We start from the raw sequence: 25,383 nt of genomic DNA on the forward strand, positions 1-25,383 counted from the left end.
AAGATAGTGTAGTGAAGTGAAATATACATTGATACAGAATACTGGATTGGAACTTTGCTACGTGTGTGTGTGTGTGTGTGTGTGTGTGTGTGTGTGTGTGTGTGTGTGTGTGTGTTTGTATTTTAGTTAACTCTTGTAATCTTCATTTTCCTCATCTATAAAATGGGTATGATACCTCTATTACTTACCCCTAAAAGTTTCATAATTGAATGAGACAGTTTGTACAACATCATTTCCCTAGGTAATATCCTTTAGGGCAAATTTCTATAGCCAGGGAAATTTAGAATTATTAGATGGAAATTTCCCTTATTATAATTCTTAAAGCACTGTGAAAATGTGAGTTTTCTCATTATTATCTCAGTTCCCCAAACCACATACCATCTATCTTTTGGGAATGAGCAAAGGAAATCTATAGGGCAGCAGAAAGAACAAAGACTCAATCTCTGGACTGCAAAATGGATTATAATTCTCAAGGTCCTCTAGGATAATGGTCCGCAAACTTTGGTGACCACATACCTTTAACAATATTTTTAAGCACACACCCCAAATACATATGTATATTTGCTTATTTTAAAGTTATAATAGAATCATATTTAGCTCCTAGCCCTATACTTACACTACTATGATTATATACATTATAAAACTTAGTCCATATTAAAATTTTAAAGGGTGATTTAAATAAAGAAGAAGTAATATTTGATCCTTAAAGTCAAGAGGAAAGCAATAGAGTTTCCTGAGAAGACAGTGAATTGGTCTGACTTGTTCTTTAGGAAAATAACCTTGTCAATTGTGTGGAGAGGGGAGAGTCTTGAGTCAGTAAGACAATGTGAGAGGTTGTTGTTGTTTGCCTTTCATTTTTGAAGAGGACCAGTGACATCATGGGGTGTTATCTTTACTCATGGGTGAATTGGAATTAAGTGAGTCAGAGTTTAACAAAATTGTCAGTCTTACTTTCTCTTCCAGAGTCATCGAAATCTATTGGCAAGATGAAAGTCAAGATGATGATGGACCAGGATAGAGTGGATTGCCTTGGTGTTTTTGATGTTTGAATAAGCTCCAAATACTCCACAGCACCTGCTTCAGCTGTCTTCATGCCACTGGAATTGTTCTCATCTGCTCAATCCACAGGGGAAAGTCTACATGTTTGGAATAGACATCTGGTCTGAGACTTGTTGGTTACTTTTTAGATGATAGGTGATGAAGGCATGAAAAAGCATGCCAGCACAATCAGTAGAGAATTGGAAACTTGTGGGAAAGATGATGTATAGACAGAAATGACAAGATTTGTTAATTGACTTCACATTTGAGATGAGGAGAGTGGAGGGGCAAAAGATGACTCTGGAGTTGTAAATATAGGCAACTAGAAGGATGTAGGTAATCAGAATGATGTACTGGAAGAATTTTCACTAGAAACATGCAAGTTCAGAAAATTTATTGATTTGAAGGATAGATAATGGAATGAGATCAGTGATGCAGATAAAAGCATGCATGCCTGCTCATCCCATGACTCTCTATCTTATTTAAACAACAATAAAAAGAGGAAGTGGGACTTTTACTCACTGGTTATTTCCCTTGGCACAGAGCTAGCTTTTTCCTAGGACCACTTACTTTGGTCATGAAGTTATTTGGAGGAAGGAGTAACTATGCTGTTTCTGACTATGCTAAGGAGAATTTCTTCTCCTTACTCCTGTGCAACTGTTACTCTTGGTACAAAAAGCAGATGGTAGGGATAATGGATTATTATGGGCATGATTATTGTGGGGAGAGTGATATTTCTACATTCTTATCATTTGGGCATGTTAGTAGTTATTGGGTCACCTTATGGACAGGTGATCCCAATCACCTCAGGGGATCCACAGTCCCCACTTTTGAGATAATTATTCTAAGGGTATATGATCCTGGGACAATGCACATAGTATGTTTCTTACCAAATAAGCTTTTTGTATGCAGATAAAATAGGTTAAAATGAATAGCAAAGGCAGTCTCAAAAAGGAGATGCAATTATAAATGGGCAATAAGCATACTGAACAGTGAAGGGATAAGTATGAAGTAGGGATAGGGTTGTCAGGTCTTTTTAGTACCTCTGACAGAAATCACTATTATTTCCCTTTCACTAATTACTTCTCTAAGTCACCAGGAGTAGAGGATGTAGCAAGAAATGATTTCAAAGCACATTTGGAACAATATCTGTCAGATAATTCTAACAGAATGTCATAATATGCCCTACTAGATTAAAGTTTGGTTAGGGTTAAATTTGGAGTCCTAGCTCTACCATTTTCTACCTGTGTAAACTTGGGCAATTTACCTCTCTGGGCCTCAATTCTTCATCAGTAAAATGAGTAATTGGACAAGTTGACTTTCAAGGTATCTTTTAAGATCAAGTTTGGAGTAGTAGAAAGTTTGGGGCTAGTAGATGGCTAGAAGGCTCAGTGGATAAAGTGCCAGACATAGAATCAGGAAGACTTGATTTCAGCCTTCCACATTTACTAGCTGTTTGTCCCTGGGCAAGTTCCATATGCTTGCCTCAGATACCTCATCTATTAAATGAGCCAGAGAAGGGAATGACAAACCATTTTAGTACCTAAGAAAATCCCAAATGGGGTCATGAGGAGTCAGACATGACTGAAACAAATAAACAATTGCTATTTTTAGTGAATGGGAGGGTTAGTGATGAAATATGCTCAATTCTCACAGGAAAGTAGAAACCATGCTATCAGCATCTCACATTTTCCATGATATTTATGCCACTTAACTTGAAACAAAGGAGGTAGGGGGGAGTGCTCTGAGGGATTGCAGCAAAGTGAAAGGAACAAACCTTAAATGGTAGCTGCAGTTAGATGCAAGAATGCTATGTAAGAGCATTTCATTCTAGGCATTACCAAAACTCACTCTGTTGTTGCTTTAAGAAGTGCTTGTTGATATCTAGATACAACAAGGTATAGTAAAAATTGTACTCATGAATCAGAAGACTTGGATTTGCATCTTAATTCTCTAATATATGACCTTTAGGAAAGGCAGTTAATCAAAATGGAATTAATGTTGTGAGGATTAAATAAAATGCATATATCTAAATATATCATACATTTTATATATATATATATATAAACTTTGTAACTATTCAATGAAGCATTATTAATATTAACATTACATATATCAGATAATAATATAATAGTAATATTTATCTATAAAAGAAAGTTAGAAAACTACATAATCTCTAAGATCCTTTTTAATTCTAAAATTCTTTGAGTACTTTTTAACTGGAGCCTCACAGAATGGACAGCATGAAGGGTTGGGAATCTGTGCTTTGGAAATGCTCTATCACATAGACTATTGAATACATTAGAGCAATGAATAATATAGTAGTAGAAGTAGTAATGGTTGTTGTTAGTAGTTAGAAATAGTAGTGGTGGTAGTAGTAATAGTAGTGGTTAGTTAGTAGTAGCTGCAATAATAATAATAATAATTGTTTTAAGGCCTATAAAGATTTTATATTGTATTATTTGTTCTTCACAACAATTCTATAAAATATAAATGAAGAAACTGAGATTGAAAAAGATTAAATGACTTCTCCATGCTCACATAGGAAGTATCTGAGATAGAATTTCCTGACTCCAAATCCATCTCTCTATGTTCATGTGCCACTTGGTCAGAGTTAGATAGCGAGACAAAGTGTTGCATTTCAAATTGACCTTTTGAAAATTCCCAGCTCCCAAGGTAGTGGAACTTACTTCTCCTAAAAATAATTCAAGCCTAAGCACATACTTGCGAACTACAAGACCTGTATAGATATAGTCAGCAATGGACTAAAGTGTGATTTAAGTGTTGATCACTTTGGGCACATCTAAGATAACAGTTATTTTGATTGTAAAGTCTTGGGGAGTTACAAAGATAAAAGAGAAAATATGTATATCATGAGTTTATGTACTGTGTTTCATTAGCTCAGATATTATCAGAGAAAGAGAATAGCACTCAGAGGAACCATGTTCACTTAAAGGAAAATCCATAGTACCTACAGAATGGAGCCCAAAGGATGTTAAAATAACAGCAATGGTCAAGGTAGAAACAAAAAAAGTAATTGGATCACAGAATCATAGATTTTCTAGGATGACTTATTTGAGCAAATTAACCAAAACATAAACTAGGACACTGATATACCACTATTTATTACAAAGGAAAATTCAGGAGGAGGCATCCAACTTGGACTGTATTCAAGTTAGTGAATTACCAAATGACCTTGTTATGGGATGAATTCATCTAGAAAGTGATCATTTTACATGAACTATGAGAGCAACACAGTAGTGAGACTCTAGGGCATGCAAGGAAGAACACAGTCTTCTTTGTTGATCTATGTTCCTACTGGAACAAGTGCAAGGCAAGGGATGATAAATTTTTTCATGATTTGATTTAACCTGGTAGAGTAAATTAGAGTTAGCTTCATTGAGTAACACTGCCAATAATGATGCTTCTTACAGACTATATCTATTCACTAAATTCTTCTTTGCAGCTTAGAGGTGACCCTGACTGCTTAAAAACTACAACAGCAGAGCACAGGTTTTCATAAATTCAGACCCAAAAGACTTTGAGTTTCTATTATATGAGGACCAACCTAGTTCTGCAAATAGTCATATTACTATAAAATGGGCTATTAGGTGAGTAATATTTTTTTGCATCAGTAAGTTGGTCAGTTAGTAAGTCAATAAACATTTATTAAGCACCTGGTCATATGTGCCAGACACTACTGTGTAATGCATCAGAAGAGAGAAAACACACACTGATTGCATTTTAAACCTTTGTCAAGTTAAAGAATATGACATATCATTTAGATGGTCCATTTCCTGTAAAGTATTTCATCTGATAGATTCCAATCAACATGAATATAGATGAGCTCTTGATTTGTGAACTAGCATGAATTCTTTAAATTTTACATTTTAATCACCTTTATAAAAAAGATACATAATGTTAGTGTTGAGGTCATCCAGTTAAAGCTCTCATCCTGTACAGAAATTGCCTCCAAAGTATCTTGAATAAATAATTGTTCAAGCTTAACTGAACACCTATAGTGAGAAATAACTCATTCTCTCATATGGTAGTCCAAGACATTTTCTGATTGTTCTAATTCTTTAATATGTTATTCCTATTTAATATTTTTAGACCAGAGCTGTGATTGTGTTATTGGAATTACCTTCTTTTAAGGAATTCAGATTGATTGCTGTTTGAAACCTAGGTTTAATAGAAATGCTTGGAGATATTAAGAGATTAGATGACTTGTCCAGGGTCACACAACCAATGTGTCAGAGGTGGAATATGAACCCAGGATTTCCTGAATTTGCTTTATCTGTGCTCTGTCTGCTATGTCATATTTCCTTTTGTATGGGGTTGGTATTTGCCTCTTTGTAACTTCTGTCCATTCCACAAGATAATATTTACAGTATTGAAAAAGAGTAATCACATATGTCCTTTCCAAGCTAAGCATCTCTTTCCATTTCTTTTGCAATTATGTTCAGAGCAATATACTCTGCATTTTCTTTGTCCCAACTGTCCATTTATAAAATGTTGCTGATGCTTTGGTTTTCTGTCAATGTTTACTAATTCATCCCACTGAAAGTATGTATCTCAAGATTATAGCAAGTATCCTTCATATTATAAATCTTATGGGATTGGTTTTCAAGTGGAATAGATCACAAACTTTAGTAGTACATAATAACTTCCACAAGGATCTTTTTTAGGCTTACTTCTTAATTTTCTGATGAGTTTGGGCAGTGACCAGAGTGCTGGACTTGGATTCAGGGAAAATGAGTTCAAATTCTATCTCATATACATAGTAGCTATGTGACCATGAGTAGTTAATTTAATCTCTTTTATCCCATTTGTAAATGAAGATTATTACCTGCATTATTATTGTTGTTTTTATTTTTATTATTGCTCCTACTTCACAAGGTTTTAATGTGAGGATTAAATATTTTGCAAATTTTAAAATTCCTTATAATTGCTAGCTATTAACATCATCATCATCATCATCATCATCATGATCATGATGATGTATTTTATGAGAATTTTCTGCATGATACACGAATTAACTAATTTTATTGTGATATCATTTTTTGGAAATAAATCTCCAGGTAACAAAGATGGCAAATATATTGTCCCTACATCAAGCAATTAAGAATCCTTCTGGTATATTAAATTTTGCTATAATTTTGTGATGACTTTATTAAGAATCAAATATATACATATATATAATATATATTTTGCACAATTGTTAGTCTACCTACTTTTCTTGTAATATATAGTGGAACTTGGTCATATGCAAAACTGTAATTTACTATTATCACACCCCATTTGGGGTGTTATTTTAAGAAGGACATTAGTAAACTAGAGTGCCCCAGGGTAGTGAAGGACTTTTAATTCTTCCTGTTATGTGTAAAAGTTATGCATATAAATCACTTAAAAAGATTTATTTTTATTACAAGTAAGCCATGATGTGGAGAGTGTAATTTAAAGATAGCATTCCTCTATTTAAGTAATTCCTCTGTCTCAGTAAATACATTGTGTCTACAGAGACTCATACAGATAAATTGTTCTTTATCTTTTAATTTGTCATGGATCCCTTTCACATTTTGGTGAAGCCCATGTCAGGAATATATTTTTTTTAATAAAAAATTAATAATTGGAGGAAATGTTAAATTTCAAGGTAGGTAGAGTTTGAAGAAGATAAAGATAATTTTTTTTACATCTAACTTTGCAAAATTCCTGAAACCCATAGATTCTAGGTTAAGAGACATATGTATATGCATGCAGGTACATATATGAAAACATATACATACATATAAATATATATAAAAAAAGTGAAAGCAAAGACAGGTGTGCTTTACTGTTGCTAAAAACAACTAAATAGCAACTCTGTTATTGCTAAATATAACATTTAATGCAAAGAGATAAAACAGTGCATGGTTTTCATTTATGCCTATACAATCTAGTTACTCATTGTGAGAAGACTGGGAATATCGAAAAAATGATATAAGTTCTTGCAAACAGTGCTATGCTTGGTGGTGGCATGTGACATGGAGATTTGTTTGATTTATATGAAAATTAAAGCCAGTTCTAAAATGGAGTTATTCGGGTCAATAGATCCGAAATTCATGTCAATGGATACCAAATAGATACCACTGTTGTGTGAGAACAGTGAGAAGAAAGAGGGAATGTTTAGCCTGGAAAAAAAAGATTCCAGAAAGGGATACATTTTCAGTTTTTTAAATAATTGCAATGTAGAAGGGAGATTATATTTATTTTTTTTTACTCAGAAGGAAAAAAAAAAACTAGGAACAATGAGTAGAAATTATAATAAGCAAATTTAGGTTTGACATTAAGGTAAAAAATTTAATAATTAGATCTATACATAAGTTGAAAAGTATGTCTTAGAATGTTATTTTTTTATTGGAGTTCAAGCAGAAGGAATAATCCTTGATATCAATCTGGTAGAGGGAACTCTTTCCCGAATGTGGATTGGATTAGGCAGTCCCTTACAGTTCTGAAATTCTATAATCTCCACGTTAAGTAGAGAATACAATCTGACCATGAATAAGCATGAAATATAAACATATGAATTGGAATCCTTCCTACTTCTCCACTTTAAAAAGTATCCACGTCAATTTAATGTAAAGAAGATGAAACAGATACTAATATTCCTCTCACCTCAGGAAATGGACAATGATTATTTCTTATTGTGCATTCTCTGTAGATAATTAGTTTTTGCTTCATATTGGTTTTCTCAAATGAAAAGTTGAACTTTGAATTCTATTCTATTTTAATTTGGCAGCCTTTACATGTAGGAACAACAGAAGGAACACTGATTCTAAATGTAGTCAAAATCACAGGGATTACATAATGTATGACTGTTATTTTCAAAGGCTGAGATAAAAAGAATCTTTTTCCCTGGGGGTCTACCATTTGTTAGAATAAAAAGTTATGTAACAACATAATGCAAAATGTTGCCAAGCTAAATGAATTAAAATGAACCCAAACAAAAACAAAACAAAAATGTCTTTAAGATATCAATGAAAAACAAAATATGTTCTCTCAGAGAGATGCTTAAAGACTTCTGCTCAGAAACATATCCAATATTAAAAATGACTTTGCTATATCTAATCCATGTTTGACTGATATCCTTTTTTCTTCAAAGTCAACATTCTAAAGAGTTTCCCTTTGTCCTTCAGAAGTATTTCATCCTTTCCTATGTATAATTCAATACATATGACTTTGGATTAGTACAAAGGTGAGAAGTTGAGAATCCGCAGGAAGGGGTCCTGTTCCTTTTCAGGTAATACACTAGATATAAAGGAAATACTTTTTCCTGATCTCCAGTAGTTCCAGGTAACTTTTGTAATATTTTCAGTTAAATCATTCTTTAATTTAATCATCAAAGAATGATTCTTTAAATTAAAGAAAGGAGAGGAGTCAGAGCTGGATGATAGTATTTGCAAAGATGAAGGACTGGTTACAAAGCTTGGCTTTCTGGCTGCTCATCTGAAGGGATTCACCTGAATTTCTCTACTCCTTTGACTTCTAAAATATTAGACTTGGTTCATTTTCTCTCTCTCCCCCCCTTACTTATCATCTTTGAAGTAGGCTCTAATTTCCCCCTCCCCCATCCATCTCTTTACTGAAAGTATTTCCTAAACTCAGTCCTACTGAATTCAGTTCTACCCTCTGTTTTCCTTTCTATGCATTCCCTTTGTTGGGGGATTTGATCCATGTGGGTGATTAATTTTCTTAGGGGAAATATGGGCTCTTATTTGAGAAGTTCTGGTTTTATTAACATTATATGTTGAGGAATGGAGACATAGTTTAATTACATATCTGTCCCACTTCTAAGTCTCTGTGACACTTTATCAAATGCTTTTTTTCACAATAGTTTCATGAAAGAGACAGTGCAGATATCGTATCTATTTCTAGAGATGGAAAATACAATTCAGAGAAGTTAAATCCTGGACTCAAAAATCTCATCTTCTGATTCTACTTCCAGTCTGCTTTCCATGTAATCAGGCTGTTCTATCTATTTCTCTCCCCTCAATTGCCTGTTTATATGATACCAACTTTCTCTCAGTTATCCAGATTTGAAATCTCAAATTTCTCCTTGATTAATTTATCTATAGACAATAGCCTTCAAATATTGCTATTTTTTTTAATGTCTCAAAGCGATTTTTTCTTTTCTCAAGGTCACACCCTCATTCCTGGATTATGACACCAACCTAGATGACCTGATTCACTCTGGTCTCTTCTCTTCTCTCAACCTCCAATCTGTCCTGAATTGTCAAATGAGTCCCTTTAAAGTAGCATTTTTATTATTTATTTTTATTATTTTATTATTTTGCTCAAAAATCATTCTTTGGTCTCTATTACCACCAGGAGAAATTTCAAGATTTCTCTGACATTTTGGGACTCTCCACTGTCTAGACTCAATCCATGTAACTAGCCTTAACTTCTACTACTCCCAAACATGAACCCTCCATATGCAGGTATGTCTCCTCAATGACTCTTGAATCTACCATTTTCAATTCTATTTTTGTCATTTTATGTAATTCTGTCATTTGCTCTATTATCTCTGCTTGAGATACCCTCCTGCCTCTTCTACTTATAGTCCAATTGTATTCATCAAGAAGAATTTTTTTAACTGTGGCATTTGTCTAGTACTATTATTTAACTGTTTCATATGTGGATAATTTGTCTTCCCAATGACATTGGGAGTAGAGACTTAAGAGTAGGGACTATGTAAATTTGAGGAATTGGATTAGATAAATACCCAGTTCAAAATAAATGCTCCTATGAAATTCTTTTGTATATTTCATAGGATTAACAGTTTTCTGGAAACATTATGCAATTCAATAAAATTTGCTGAATAGAATTGAAATAACAAAATTTCATGGTATTATTTTAATCTCTTATTCCACTTCCATTATATATTTTAGCATACAAATGTGTTGGATGAAGTCTTTTTGAAATCATTGGTTGCAGTGTACATTTGACCTCATTAATCTTACATTCTAGAAGCCATTGTCTTTTTAAAAATTTTTATGATTTTATTGTTCCAATTATATGCAAAGATAGCTTTCAACATTTATCCATTTGCAAGTTATTAAGTTCCACATTTTTCTACCACCCTCCCCTTTCTCCCCCCTCCTCATGGTGATGAACAATCTGGTAAAAGTTGTACATGTTTAATTATGCTACCATATTTCTATAGTGTCATGTTGTGAAAGAGGAATTAGAACTAAGCGGGGAAACTGTGATAAAGAAAGAAAAGTCATTTGCTTAGCATTCAGACTTCATAGTTTTTATCTCTGGATGTGGATGGTATTTTCTGTAAAAGTTCTCTCAGGATTGTCCTTGATCACTGAACTGCTTAGAGGAATTGCAGCTATCATAGTTGATCTTCTCACATTGTTAATGTGTACAATGTTCTCTTGGTTCTGCTCACTTCACTCAGCATCACTTCATGCAAGTCTTTCTGGGCTTTCCTAAAGTCCTGCCAATCATAATTTCTTATAGAACAATAATATTTCATCACATAAAATATGTCTTAACTTGTTCAGCCATTCCCCAATTGATGAGCATACAGTTTTCAATATTTTGCCACCATAAAAGGAGCTCTATAAAAGTTTTTTGTACATGTGCAACTTCTCTTGCTTTTTATGATCACTTTGAGATATAGACCTAGTAGTGGTATTGCTGGTTCAAAGGGTATGCACATTGCCCTTTGGCCATAGTTCTACATTGCTCTCCAGAATGGTTGGATCAGTTCATAACTCCACCAGCAGTACATTAGTGTTCCAATTTTGCCACATCCTCTCTATTGAATTGCCTGTGCAATGGTTTGTTCCCTGTGTTAGGCTAGCCCAATATGGATCTGTTGCACCAGCATTCCCAGGGCTCAAACTTTGTCTTCTGAGTTGAGGTTAGAACCCTCACTGCTGATCTGCTGCAACACTGACTTGCTGAGCTTTGAGCTGAGATTTGTTGTTGAATAAGAGCCTCCTGTTGGCTTTCTAGCTTTCCTGCCTACACTGGGCTATATTACCTTTGTACCCAGGTGAGACAGACCTTTACTGAAGCTTCTCTACAATATTTTGAGTTAAAAATTTGTTTCACTCTTTTTGTGGGTTCTGTTGTTTTACAGTTTGTGTAAGAGGTTTCATTTAAAGTTGTTTCAGGAGAGTGACTGGAACTGGAGGAAGGTGGGAGACTCATTGCTGCTGTCGAGCCACAGAGCCTTGGCTGAACATTGGGCAATTGTTTCTCCTCAGGTATTACTCTGGTGAGAAGAAAGCTCCTGTTCCCACAATCTTCATTGGGGGAAATCATGAAGCTTCTACTCATCTGCAGGAACTACCTTATGGTGGCTGGGTGGCACCAAATATATATTATCTAGGATATGCTGGAGTGATTAAATTCCATGGTCTGAGAATTGCTTGAATCTCTGTTATCTTCAAATCTCATGACTATTGAAAAGGACACTATGAGTGCCCTCCTTATTATCAAAGCTCAGTAAGAAGTGTATACCATGTGAGAAATATTAAAGTCTTTAAATTAAAATGGTTGAAACAACCTATTGATATGACTGGCCAAAAAGTATATACCATTATGGCAATAAAAAGCAATTTCTTCAAACAAAATCTTTCTTTTGAAAAGAAGTAGAAAACAATACTTTAGGAAGCCCTGCTGCTTCAGAGCTTTTACATCATTTGAGACATACTTATTGGTTCTCCACACATCTTCATGTGAAGTTTGCAGCTTTCATGAAGCATCATGCCACTGATGAACAGCTAACAAAAGTAACCAAGTGTTTAGCCTTAGACAAATATCTGCCACACAGAGATTTTTTTTTTACAGATAAAAGAAGTAGAGCATGATTCAAATGCACCAGACTATTTGGAATATGACTTTGAATGGCTTGTAAATGTGTCCCAAGGCTTACAGACTATGCCTGAAAATAATGGCCTCCATGCAAAGTGGGATTATAGTGCAACAGAAAATGCAATGAAAGAGGTGTTGGAAGAAATAAACCAAGATTTCAAAGTTCCATATAACTTCAGTGTGACAGCTGTATGTTATGATCCTAACAAACCCCACAAAAACCTGGAGTTAGTTCATAGGATCAGTCCTCAGACCATGGAATTTTGTGCCCTGCTTGGCTTCATTGATATTAATAATAGAATTCAACAGGTGATAGAAGAAAGGTCATTGCATGGAGATTATGATGAGGAAGTAGACAGTAATGGATCAGGAGAAGAACCAAGTGAGTATAATACAGATAAGTCTGTCCTGTCATCCTCTATTAACCCAGATGAAATAATGCTTGATGAGGGTGATGAGGGTGAAGATAGTATTACAGGTCTACATGGTGATGTCAGTACTCCCTCCCCACCTAATTTTTCAACAAGTTTCTCTGACATTAGGATCTTACCAGATTCCATGGTAGTATCTTCTGATGATACAATGAATTCCACAAATGAACTGGAGCTATCTGGTGAAAATCAGGAATAAGAAGAAGGAGAGAAACTTCAATGAGAAATCCTTTAAAAGACTAAGTGATGAAGCTGGAAATGGAAACCAACTATAAAAGAAAATTAAGAAAAGAAATCAAGCTATCTATTCTGCAGATGACAGTAATGTAGGGTGAAAGCAATAGAAAAGACTTTTCATACACTTTAATACAGAATAAATTGTAGCATGTACAAGCAATTTACCCTTTGTAGTTAGATGACATCGGATTTTCTTATGTGTACCTCAAATTTATCAATGGAATCAATACAAGCAATTTCAGTATTTGCTTCAAGGGGGAGAGGATGATGCTGGGAGGGAGGTGTGTTTTGTGTGTGTGTGTGTGTGTGTGTGTGTGTCTTTAACTTCTTAAATATTCCAGATTAAATTCACTTTCTCAAATCAAAATTTTTTGCCATGCTCAGTTTACTAAACTTTAGTAAACTTGAGCTGTGCAAAAATAAGCTTATTGTTTGAGTTGAGAAAGATTTAAGAAGAATATTAAGTTAATTTGAAGATTATTTTTAGGGCAATCTGTGAACCTATCAGACACAGGACTTAGGATGTAATACCAAAAAACCCACTGGATTTACAGTCAGGATATTGAGGCCCGAGTTAGAAGTACTACTTGTTTGTGACTATGAACTGTTTGTAGACCATCTCTTATCCCATGTTCCTCTCCCCTGCAAAATGAGGCTAGCACTTGTGTGATCTCGATGTTGTTTTAGAGGATGGCATTTCATCAACATTTGTGTCTCTGTCCATTGCTTATGGGGTCCCTGTTTCTCCCTGCAGCCTGGGTAACATGCTCCTTTGTGCTGTCACTATGGGGTCCTCACTCTCCTGCCCAGTGCTGGGCCAAGCATTGTCCTCTTCTGGAGTCAGTCAATAAAGCATTTATTAATCATAATAAACAAACAAACAAAGAAACAAATAAATAAATAAATAAATAAAGTTGTTTCAGGAAAAACTCCAGGAGTTTCTTAGCTTTGCGCCACGATAATGACTCTGCCTGGAAATTTCTAGTCAGTGTCGGATTTGAACCCAGGTCCTTCTGACTCCAGGACCAATGCTCTATCCACTGTGCCACCTAGCTGCCCCCAGTGACTTTTTTTAATCGAATGAATTTTTATTTATTTTGAATATTTCAATTTTTGCTCCAATCTAGTTTTCCTTCCCCCATCCCCCACAGAAGACAGTTTGCTAGTCTTTATGTCATTCCCATAGTAAGAATTGGTTGAATGTGATGAGAGAGGAAAATCATATCCTTAAGCAAGAAACATAGTATGAGATATGCAGAATTACATAATAAAACAACATTTTTTAAAATTAAAGGTAATAGTCCTTATTCTTTGTTCAAACTCCACAGTTCTTTCTCAGGATACAGATGGCATTCTCCATCATAGACATGGCAAAATTTTGCCTGCTTGTTGCCCTGTGGGTATGAGCAGCAGCTCCATTAAGGTTGATCATCACTCGCATGTTGCTGTTAGGGTGTATAATGTTGTAGTTCTGCTCATCTCACTCAGCATCAGTTCATGTAAATCCCTCCAGGCTTCCCTGAATTCCCATCCCTCCTGGTTTCTAATAGAAAAATAGTGTTCCAATACATACATATGCTAAGGTTTGTTAAGCCATTCCTCAATTGATGGACTTTACCCTCAGTTTTCATTTCTTTGCCACCACAAGCAGCTGTTATGAACATTTCTTTACAGGTGATGTTTTTACCCTTTTTCATAATCTCTTCAGTGTATAGTCCCAGTAGTGGTATTGCTGGATCAAAGGGTATGTGCATTTTTATACCCCGTTGGGCATAATTCCAAATTGCTCTCCAGAAAAGTTGGATGAGTTCACAGCTCCATCAACAATGTATTAATGTCCCAGATTTCCCACATCCCTTCCAACATTGATCATTATCCTTTCTAGTAATATTGGTCAATCTGAGAGGAGTGAGGTGGTACCTCAGAGATGTTTGAATTTGCATTTCTCTAATAATTAGTGATTTAGAGCAATTTTTTCATATTATTATGAATTGCTTTGATTTCCTCATCTGTAAATTGCTTTTTGGGGGGTGGCTAGGTGGCACAGTGGATAAAGCACTGGCCCTGGAGTCAGGAGTACCTGGGTTCAAATCTTGTCTCAGACATTTAATAATTACCTAGCTGTGTAGCCTTGGGCAAGCTACTTAACCCCATTTGCCTTGCAAAAACCTAAAAAAAATGAGAATAGTGTAAATTGCTTTTGCATATCCTTTGACTATTTGTCTAATGGCTTGTCTTTTTTTAAAAATTTGACTCAGTTCTCTATATATTTTAGAGATGAGTCCTTTGTCAGAAACAATATTTGTAAAAAATTGTTTCCCAATATACTACATTTATTTTGATCTTCGTGACAGTCTTTTTGTGTATGCAAAAGCTTTTTAATTTAATGTAATCAAAATTATCTAGTTTGCTTTTAATGATATTCTCCATCTTTTCCTTGGTCATAAATTGCTTCCCTTTCCATAGATCTGATAGGTAAACTACTCCTTGACCTTCTAGTTTGCTTCTAATATTGTTTTTTATGTCTAAATCCTGTATCCATTTGGATCTTATCTTGGTATAGGGTGTGATGTGTTGGTGTAATCCAAGTTTCTTCCATACTTTCTTCCAATTTTCGCAACAGTTTTTATTGAGGAGAGAGTTCTTATCCTAATAGATGGACTCCTTGGGTTTTTCAAATAGCAGATTACTATAATGATTTCCTGCTACTGTGCCTAGTATATTTCACTGATCCACCACTCTATTTCTTAGCCAATACCAGGCAGTTTTGATGATTGATGCTTTATAATATAATTTTAAATCTGGTAAGACTAAGTCATCTTCTTTTACACTTTTTCCATTAAATCCCTGGAGTTTCTCAACTTTTTATTTCTCCATATGTATTTACTTAAAATTTTTTCTAACACATTCAAGTAATTTTTTGGAATTTTGATTGGTAGGGCACTAAACAAGTAGTTTAATTTTGGTAGAATTGTCATATTATTATAATTGCTTGGCCTATCCATGAACAGTTGATATTTGTCCAGTTATTTAAGTCTGTTTTTATTTGTGTGAGAAGTGTTTTGTAATTGTTTTCAAAAAGTTTCTGAGTCTGCCTTGACAGGTTAACTCCCAGGTATTGTATATTGTCTGAGGTTACTTTGAATGGGATTTCTCTTTCTAACTCTTTCTGCTGCATCTTGCTAATGATATAGAAATGTTGAGGATTTATGAGAGTTTATTTTATATCCTGCAACATTGCTACAGTTGTAAATTTTTTCTAGTAGTATTTTTAGTTGATTTTTTGGAATTCTCTAGGTATACCATCATGTCATCTGCAAAGAATGAGAGTTTTTGTCTCTTCTTTCCCTGTTCTAATTCCTTCAATTTCTTTTTCTTCTCTTATTGCTGAAGTTAACATTTCTAATATATAATGAATAGTAGTGGTGATAGTGGGCATCCTTGTTTCACTCTTGATCCTATTGGGAAAGCCTCAAGCCTATCCCCATTGCATATAATGCTTGTTGGTGGTTCCAAATAGATATTGTTTATTATTCTTAAGCTCTCTAGTGTTTTTAGTAGGAATGGGTGATATATTTTGTCAAAAAGCCTTTTCAGCAACTATTGATATAATTACATGATTTCTGATAGGTTTGTTATTGATATAATTAATTATACTGACATTTTTCCTAATATTGAACTACCCCTGCATTCCTGGGATAAATCCTACTTGGTCATAATGTATTATCCTAGTGATAACTTGTTGTAGTCATTTTGCTAAGATTTTATTTTTTTTTGAATCTACATTCATCAGGGCGATAAGTCTATAATTTTCTTTCTCTGTTTTAACTCTTCCCAGTTTAGGTATCAGCACCATATTGGTATCATAGAAAGAGTTAGGCAGAGTTCCATCTTCACCTATTTTTCCAAATAGTTTATATAGAATTGGAATCAGTTGTTCCTTAACTGTTTGATAGAGTTCACTTGTTAATCCATCTGACCCTGGAGATTTTTTTTCTTATGGAGTTCAATAATTGCTTGTTGGATTTCTTTTTCTGAGACAGGGCTATTCAGGTATTTAATTTCCTTTTCATTCAACCTAGGCAACTTATAGTTTTGTAAATATTCCTCCATTTCATTTAGATTATCAAATTTATTGGCATAGAGTTGGGCAAAATAATTTTCAATTATTACTTTAATTTCCTTCTCATTGGTGGTGAGTTCACCTTTTTTGTTTATGATACTAGCAATTTTGTTTTCTTCTTTCTTTTTTTTAATCAAATTGATCAGAGGTTTATCAATTTTATTTTTTTTATCAAACCAGCTCTTAGTTTCATTTATTATTTCAATAGTTTTCTTGCTTTAGATTTTATTAATTTATCCTTTAATTTTTAGAATTTTTAATTTGTATTTAACTGGGGGTTTTTAATTTGTTCTTTCTCTAATTTTTTAGTTGCATATTTAATTCATTGATTTCCTCTTTCTCTAGTTTATTCATGTAAGTATTTAAAATATATCACCTGACAGCCACCTTGAGTGTATCTCACAGGTTTTGCTATGTTGTTTCATTATTACAATTATCTAGGACGAAATAATTAATTGTTCTAGAATTTGTTGTTTGATCCACTCATTCTTTAAAATGAGGTTATTTAGATTCCAACTAGTTTTGGGTCTATATCTCCCTGGCCCAATATTGCATAAGATTTTTATTGCATTATGATATGAGACATATGTATTCACTATTTCTGCCTTTCTGCATTTGATTATTAGGTTTTTATGCCCTAGTCCCTGGTTGATTTTTGTGTAAGTGCCAGTACTGCAGAAAAGAAAGTATATTCCTTTCTATCCCCATTCAATTTCCTCCATTATTCTATCATATCCAGATTTTCTTACAATATATTTACCTCCTTAACTTCCTTATTGCTTAGATTTATCTATATCTGAGAGTGGGAGGTTGAGGTCTCCCACCAGTAGAGTTTTGCTGTCTATATCTTCCTGTAACTCCTGTAACTTCTCCTCTAAGAATTTGGATGCTATACGATTGGGTGCATACATATTTAGTATTGAAATTATTTATTGCCTATGGTACCTTTTAGGAGGATAAAGTTTCCTTCCTTATCTCTTTTAATGCTATCTATTTTTTGCAGCTGCTTTGTCTGAGGTAAGGATTGCTACCCTGCTTTATTCACTTCAGCTGAAGTATACTTTTATACCTTTAATCTATATGTATCTCTCTGCTTCAGGTGAGTTTCTTGGAAGCAGCTTATTGTAGGATTCTGGTTTTTAATCTACTCTTCTAGTTGCTTATGTTTTAAGGGAGAGTTCATCCCATTCACATTCAAAGTTATAGTCACTAACTCTTTATTGCCTTCCATGTTATCTTCCCTCTGTTTGCATTTCCTCCCTTTTCCCCTTTATTCATATTCCCTAATGTTTTTTTCTGAATACCACCACCTTCAGTGTGTTTACCCTCCTATAACTAACCCCCTTCCCTTTTTCCCCTTTCCCTTTGCTCCTTATTTCTTCTCTTTCTTCTGTTGATTCCCGCTTTCCTCCCCCTTCCCCTTGCCACATTTTAATGCTTTAAAGGTAAAATAAGTTTCTTAACTTAACTGAGCATGTGTATGTTAATTTTAAGCCAATCTGATGAGGCAGTTCTCACCTCCTCCCTTCTTTCCCTCTGTTGCAATAAGTCCTTTGTACTTAATGTAATGAGATTTACCACATTCAGTCTCCTCCATCCTCCCATCTCTTTAATGAACCCCCTTTTAAGGGTGAATTGTTTTTAAATCATTCTATCTGAGTCACAGAAAGGTCTTGAGTATCCATCTCTTCTGGCCATTCTCTCTACTAGAGTTACAATTATTGAGAGTTATTAGAGTCTTTCTCCCAGGTAATGATATATCCAGTTTCATCTTATTGGATAACAGTTTCTCAAATAAGTCATGTATATCCATCTCTTCTGGCTAATTAAATTATCTCTAATAGAGTTACAATTCCTGAGAGTTGTTAAAGTCTTTCTTCCAGGTAGGAGTATTGCCAATTTTATCTTATTTGATAAGTTTTTTCCCCTCCCCCCCATTTTTTAAAATTTTACCATTTCATGTGTCTCTTTAATCTCCTGTCTGAAGTTCAAATTTTCTATTAAGTTCTGATCTTTTCATTAGGAAAAGTTGGAAGTCTCCTATTTCTTTAAATGTCCATCTTTTGTCCTGGAAGAGAAGGCTCAGCTTTGCTGGATAGTGGATTCTTGGCTGAATTACAAGCTCCCTTGCTTTTCATAATATTGCATTCTAGGCCCTTTGATCCATTAATGTTGATGCTGCCAGGTCCTGTGTAATCCTTACTGTGGCTGATTCATATTTAAATTGTTTATTTCTGGCTACTTGCAGGATTTTCTCTTTTATTTGATAGCTCTGGAATTTGGCTACAATCTTCCTTGGTGTTTTCATTTTGGCATTCCTTTCTTGAGGGGATTGATGTATTTTTTCAATAACCATTTTGCCCTCTGGTTCCATGATATCAGGGCAATTTTCCATCACTAAATCCTGTAATATTGCATCCAGGTTTTTTTCTCTTCTTCAATGTTTTCAGGAAGATCAATAATTTTTTGGTTATCTTTCCTCAATCTATTCTCAAGGTCAGTGGTTTTTGCTGATGAGGTATTTAAGAGTTTCCTCTATTTTTAAAATTTTTTGTTTTGTTTAACAAATTCTTGTTGTCTCATGAAGTCATTGGTTCCCATAGATTCCATTCTTTTGTTTAGGGAAGAATTTTCTTCATTTACTGTTTGTGATTTCTTTTCCAATTGGTAATTCTATTATTGTAAGAGTTTTCCCTTAGATCATTTAAGGTTTTGGGAGAATTATTCTCTTTTTGTCTTTGTCCAGTTGTATTTTCCAAGGATTTGTTTCCTTATTCCAAGGTGTTAATTTTCTCTTGGGGTTCTTTACCCAGATTTTCCAATTGATTTTTTAAACTCCTTCCTGATTTCTTGAAGGAAATTTTTCTGTGTTGGAGACCAAATCATATTCTACTCAGGGGTTCTACGTCTCTCTGAATAAGGGTCTTTTCCTTCTAGGAATTTTTCTATGGTCCCCCCTTTTCTCTGGCCTTTCTTCATTTTCCTAAGATCTTGTGTTGGGGGAGGGTCTGCTTCGCAGAGCTTTGGTATTGAAATCCCTAGAGGCTTTGCTCACTCAGTGTAGTATCAGCAGCTGGCCAGTAGAGGGTGCTGAAGGCTTTGCTCACTGAATGTAATATCTCCTCCCGGCCAGTAGGGGGCGATGGAGGCTGGAACCTACCCTCCAGCCCTTCCTGTAAGTCCGGGACCGTCAGTCCCACGGCCACGCCTCCACTCTCTGGTTGTTTCTCAGAGAGAAGTGCTTCCCATAGTGCAAGCCCCGTGGCTGGTGCGGCCCCGGCCCCTCCCCCACTGGCTGAGTGCCCCCCCCCCCCCATCCCTGAAGTCAGACTTGAGCTGGGTCTTCCTCTCCTGGCTTCTCTTTCTGGGTTTTGCCGACAGGACTTCCATGAAGAGCTTTGTTTCATATTGTTTATGGGGGAGGATCAGGAGACCTTAGCCAGGGCCTGGCTTCTCTCTGCCGTCTTGGCCAGAAGTCTCCCCTGAGCTGGAAGTCCCCCTGCCAGCCAGTGACATCGTAATGGAATTTGTACCTGACTTGTAGAGATCTCAGATGTATTCTGCATCTTTATTTGAAGTTTTTGACTTCATCTGATTTTTCTAAATTCTGAAAGAATTTACTTATTACTTATTATTTATATTATTTATTAATTTATTATTCAGTGGTATTTTAATACCACTGAATGAAAGGCAGTTTGAGGTTTGTTTTTTTTTTTTTGTCTATTATAGCTGGATTGATTGGTTTTGCATAAAAAGAAAAATAAACATTTTTAGCAAGGTATGCTTAAAAATACGCTATTTTATCTTTGTTTTATGTCATAAAGTTTTCAACTGAAATAAGGGTATGAGTAACAATACTTTTAATAAGCAATGTCCTAAGATTATCTTTGCATTTAGAAAGCTACTTTGACCAAAATGCATCTTTGGAAATGTGCTATTAATTACATTCAATAAATTTTTTCTAAGTATTTATGATGAAGATAGTGTGCTAAGCTCAAGTTGTACAGGAGACAACAAGATAGTACTTGCCCTCAACATTACATTCAAAAATATTTACAGAAAAGTCAACACAAAGTACTACAATTTAATTTCATGAAGAAAAGAACATTGTTTGTTAAGGAGATCAGGAAATGCCTCAGAGGACAGAAATTTAAAGTAAGTGAGAGATTCCCAAGTGATGAAGGTAGGGATGGAAATAACCCATATAAAGGCACAGGGGATGGAAACTTGTACAAAATATAACCAAATTAATATGATACAACTAACACTTGAATGTCAGTGAGTGCCACAAGGATGGCCAGAAATGATATTGTCTTTCCCCTCTTCTAGAAAACACAGTCTGGTCTATTGGAACAATTCAATCATTCTTTACTTTTAATTTCATATAATCATTATACTTGTATTTCCTTATAAAATGTTTTACCTTAACTGTAATTTGATATGAAAAATTAAGGAAACAACAAAAGCAGTGTGTGCGAGTCCAGAGTCAGGTTCCAAAGTCCTCTAGCAGAAGAAGAAATGTTTAGAAGAAGTACAAAAACCTCAAGTATGTTATTGGAAATCTACTTCCCTTTGTAACATAGATTGGTTTCCCCTGTATAAAGATGAATTTTAGGGGAATGGCTACAGTTCCAAAGGTTACAATCTCGTAAATGCTCATATTTCATCATTGCAGGTGTATTTACCTTTAATGTAAATAAGTATTTCCACATTTTCCCTCTCCTTCTATTTTAAATTAACTTTTGTTAAAAATACATTCAAAGAAAATGGAAAACATTAAGCTGTTGTCCAAATATTCCAAAACTTGGAGTAAATTATGGTAAAGTGAGGGAGAGGCATAGAATGTGGTACTGACAGAAACATTTGTTCTTATTCACTTGTTCAGTCATGTCCAACTCTTCTAGACCCTGTGGACACTCTCTACCTGAAGGGTTCATCTTCTGATGTCTTATATTTCAACACTGTCCATGGCCTTTTCTTGGCAAAGGTACTAGAGTTGTTTACCTGTTATTTCTCCCATGGATCACTTTTTATCAGAAACTTTCCTTTAAGACCTGTCCATCTTGGGTAATCCTTCCTGGTATAGTTCATAGTTTCATTGAGCTACACAAGCCCCTCCACCATGGCAAGGCAGTGATCTAAGAGGGGTCAGATACATAGGGATAGCAATTAAATACGGTTGATTTAGAATCTTCTCCTTAAAAAATGGAATATCATCGTAATCTTCTTCTTCTTCTTCACTACTACTACAACTACTACTAAACTGTCTTCTGTGTTGTTTTATTTGACAATTTTTATATGCATAGAAGTGTATGGACTATGAGTTGCTGGTGCTGGCAAATTGTGGAAGAGGGAGTAGAGGTGGTATACTTCAATTAAGGGAAAAACCAATGGGAAAGAATGCCCTCTCATTGTATACTAGCCTCTTTATATGGCTTTGTTCATATGTTTGAAAGATCAATGTAATGGATTTTTGTTAAAAGTGATAAGCATGGTAAGTAAAATTAAATAGAGCCACAGGCAAGAGACATTAGAGAGAAAGAAGAGATAATAAAGAAATAAAGATTTAACCAGATGCTGATTCAATAATTACTGTACAGGATTTCAAATTGAATTGATTTGGGTGGTGTTTTGCCATTCCTAAATCTTTGTATATACGTAATGAAATGAAAGCATTGTAGATAAAAGTTCACAAAGACAACACAGAAGTATTTAATGTACTTTGGAAAAATTAAGTAGAGTCAACTGTTAGAAAGAATTTTCTTTACCCAACAATAATTGAGTAAGCACTAATACTCTATTGTTAGGTGGTTCACTAATGATCCTCTTTTTGTTATGAATGCATTTCATCTTTCACATTTTCATAATCTTATCCACACAGATTCATACTTGAAAATTAAAATGAAACTGATTCAAATGGCCTGGCTAAAGAAATCAAGTACATTCTCATTTCATTTACCTATCCATTCAAAGCAGACCAAAGAGAAATGGGAGTAGGCCATTAGAAAAGATTTAACATTTTAACATTAACATTTTCATTTGTTCTTTTTTCCCTCCTATAAATGTTTATCTAGTACTTTCAACGTCAACACACTGAGCTAGGCACTAATATGGATAAAAAGTCTCCTCAAATGCTGTATAAGAGTTTATATTTTCATCAAGTCCCCTGTGAAAGCTAAAACACCAAAGACTAAATTTGATTTTCTGCTTTATAGCATGCTATAAGATCCTGTTGACTTCAATATCTCTATCACAGTCCCCACAGTGCCTGTTTCAAACCTTTCCTTCTTTCCTTAAACCTCCCACACTATATCCTCCCTTCTGTGGCTCAGCAGAAGACCATACTTTATTGAAAAAGTAAAGGTCATTGGGCATAGACTTCTTCTATATCCTACTTTTCAGACCCCCTGTTATTGTATTCAAATGTCTTCTTGCTTAACTGAAAAAGTGGATCTTCTGATCAAACAAATGAATCTCTTTTCATGCATCTTTGTTCTTATTCCCTATAGTTTCTTGCAATTGTTGTTGTTTGTCCTTCATTCCCAAAGAGGACCATGACATCAAGGAGGTGATGCCATGATGTGCAAGTGAATTGGATTTGAGTGGGGGGGACCTATGCCTTTCTCCTCCAGAATTACCAGTGGTAAGATATGGATCAGGATAATTGGAGATGGCACTGGATAGACCTTGGCACATTTTAGCTTAGTTTTTTTTGCAGGTTTCAGTTTGACTGAGGCAATGCCCATTCAGTGATTAAGATGAGGGAAGAAAAGACAGGAAAGAATGGCCTCTTTTACCAAGTTAAAAAAAATCTGGGAGGGGAAGACCATAGGCTTTCTGGTCAAAATAAGTTATTACTGTTTACATTCACTCTGAGCCGATGGGGCCCAAACAATAGCAGTACTTTATTATTGAAACCATTCCTCTTTATAAGCTTTAACCTTTCCCTATACCACAATTGGGTGACCTGGAGGATAATGTTGGACTTGGAGTTAACAAACTTTGAATTAAAATTTTAGTAGCTGTGTGAAAATATGTAATTATTCTACCCATTTGACCTTCAGCTTTCTCATCTATAGATGGGGATAATAATAATAATAATAATAATAATAATAATAATAATAATAATAATAATAATAATAGCATGAACTTTTCAAGGACATCATGAGTACCAAATGAGAAAATTGCGAAGTTGACCATTTGCTAATGATATTTTCTCATTTCTCATGCTTCTTAACCTGTGTATTTGATAATATTGACCACTCTTTCCTGGATGATATCTCTGAGTTTTATGTGACTTTGCTTTCATGATTGTCTATCATTATCATTATTTCTTCACCTCTCTACTGGCTTAGCCTCCATTATTTATCCCTTAGCTATATGTGTACCCCAAGATTCCCTCCTGAAACTTTTCTTCTCACAGATGATTCTTTGGTGAAAGAAAACTAGACTATCTTTTGTCTCAATTCATATCTGATCTTTAATTATTAGATAATTATTACCTCAGACAAACTGAAACCATAGCTTAAAAAAGATCATGATCTTCCACTGTATCTGGGGCCATCACAGTTTTCTTGTTCTATGTCTTACCACTGGACTTCAATAAATCTGGAGGAGAAAGTAAAGCTAGTGACTTTGCACAATTCTACCTTACCTAAATCTAATTTACTTGCAAATAAAGACATCATCCTTTTGATGTCATTGGTCCTTTTTAAGAATGAAAGACAAACAACAATGATCTTCTCTTTCCCACAGTTGGGGAACCATTTTCCCTGCCAAGGGCCATTTAGATACTTATAACATCATTTGAAGGCCATACAAAATTATCAACTTAAAAATTAACCTGCTATATTTGGGTCAAACATTCAATTAATTCTCTCCTAAAAAAGTTCCTAGTTTGATTGCCCAAATGATTTTGAAGGCCTCATGAAGACTGTAGGTGGATGTTTTCTGTCCCAGCTTACACTCTCATTCTTGGTGATTTTAACATCTCTCATGGGTTCACTTACCATGTCTATACAAATTTATTTATCTGTCTTGAATCACCAACAATCTTGGACATTTCCCATTGGATTTCCATAGGAATCTCAAACTAAATATATATATATATATATATATATATATGTGTGTGTGTGTATATGTGTGTGCATTATATATATATATATATATAGATATATATATAGATATAGATATATGTTTGTCTATGTCTATGTATATGCATATGCTTGTGTATGATATATGTGTATATGCATATGTATTTAATTACAAATCTACAGAGTGAGAGAGACAGAGACAGAGAGACAGCCAGAAAAGTGGAGTGAGAGAGACAGAGAGACAGAGAGAGAACCCTATTTAAGCGCTTCATCACCTCTCACCTAGGCTATTAGAAAAGTCTCCTAATTAGTCACCCTACCTCATGAACCTCTCCTCTCCAATCTGTCCCCTACAGAGATACTCAAGTAATTTTCCTTTAAGTGTAAATGTGACCTTGGCCCTCCATCATTTAATAAAACCTAGTAATTCATTGCTGTCTCTAGGATCAAATACAAATTCTTAAAAGACTTTCACAACCTGGCCCCAAACTACTTTATCAGGATCTCTATATATTAATGCTATCATACATCAATTGTCCCACCAAACTGGATAGTATACACACACACACACACACACACACTCGCACAC

At 34.7% G+C, this 25,383-nt stretch overlaps 1 pseudogene; it reads left to right on the forward strand.

Moving 5' to 3' along the window:
• The first annotated feature begins 9,496 nt into the window (after window positions 1–9,496).
• LOC141498798 (lariat debranching enzyme-like) lies at window positions 9,497–12,676 on the forward strand (annotated as a pseudogene).
• Window positions 12,677–25,383: the final 12,707 nt, after the last annotated feature.

This window comes from Macrotis lagotis, chromosome X (genome assembly GCF_037893015.1).
Source record: "Macrotis lagotis isolate mMagLag1 chromosome X, bilby.v1.9.chrom.fasta, whole genome shotgun sequence".
Taxonomy (NCBI): domain Eukaryota; kingdom Metazoa; phylum Chordata; class Mammalia; order Peramelemorphia; family Peramelidae; genus Macrotis; species Macrotis lagotis.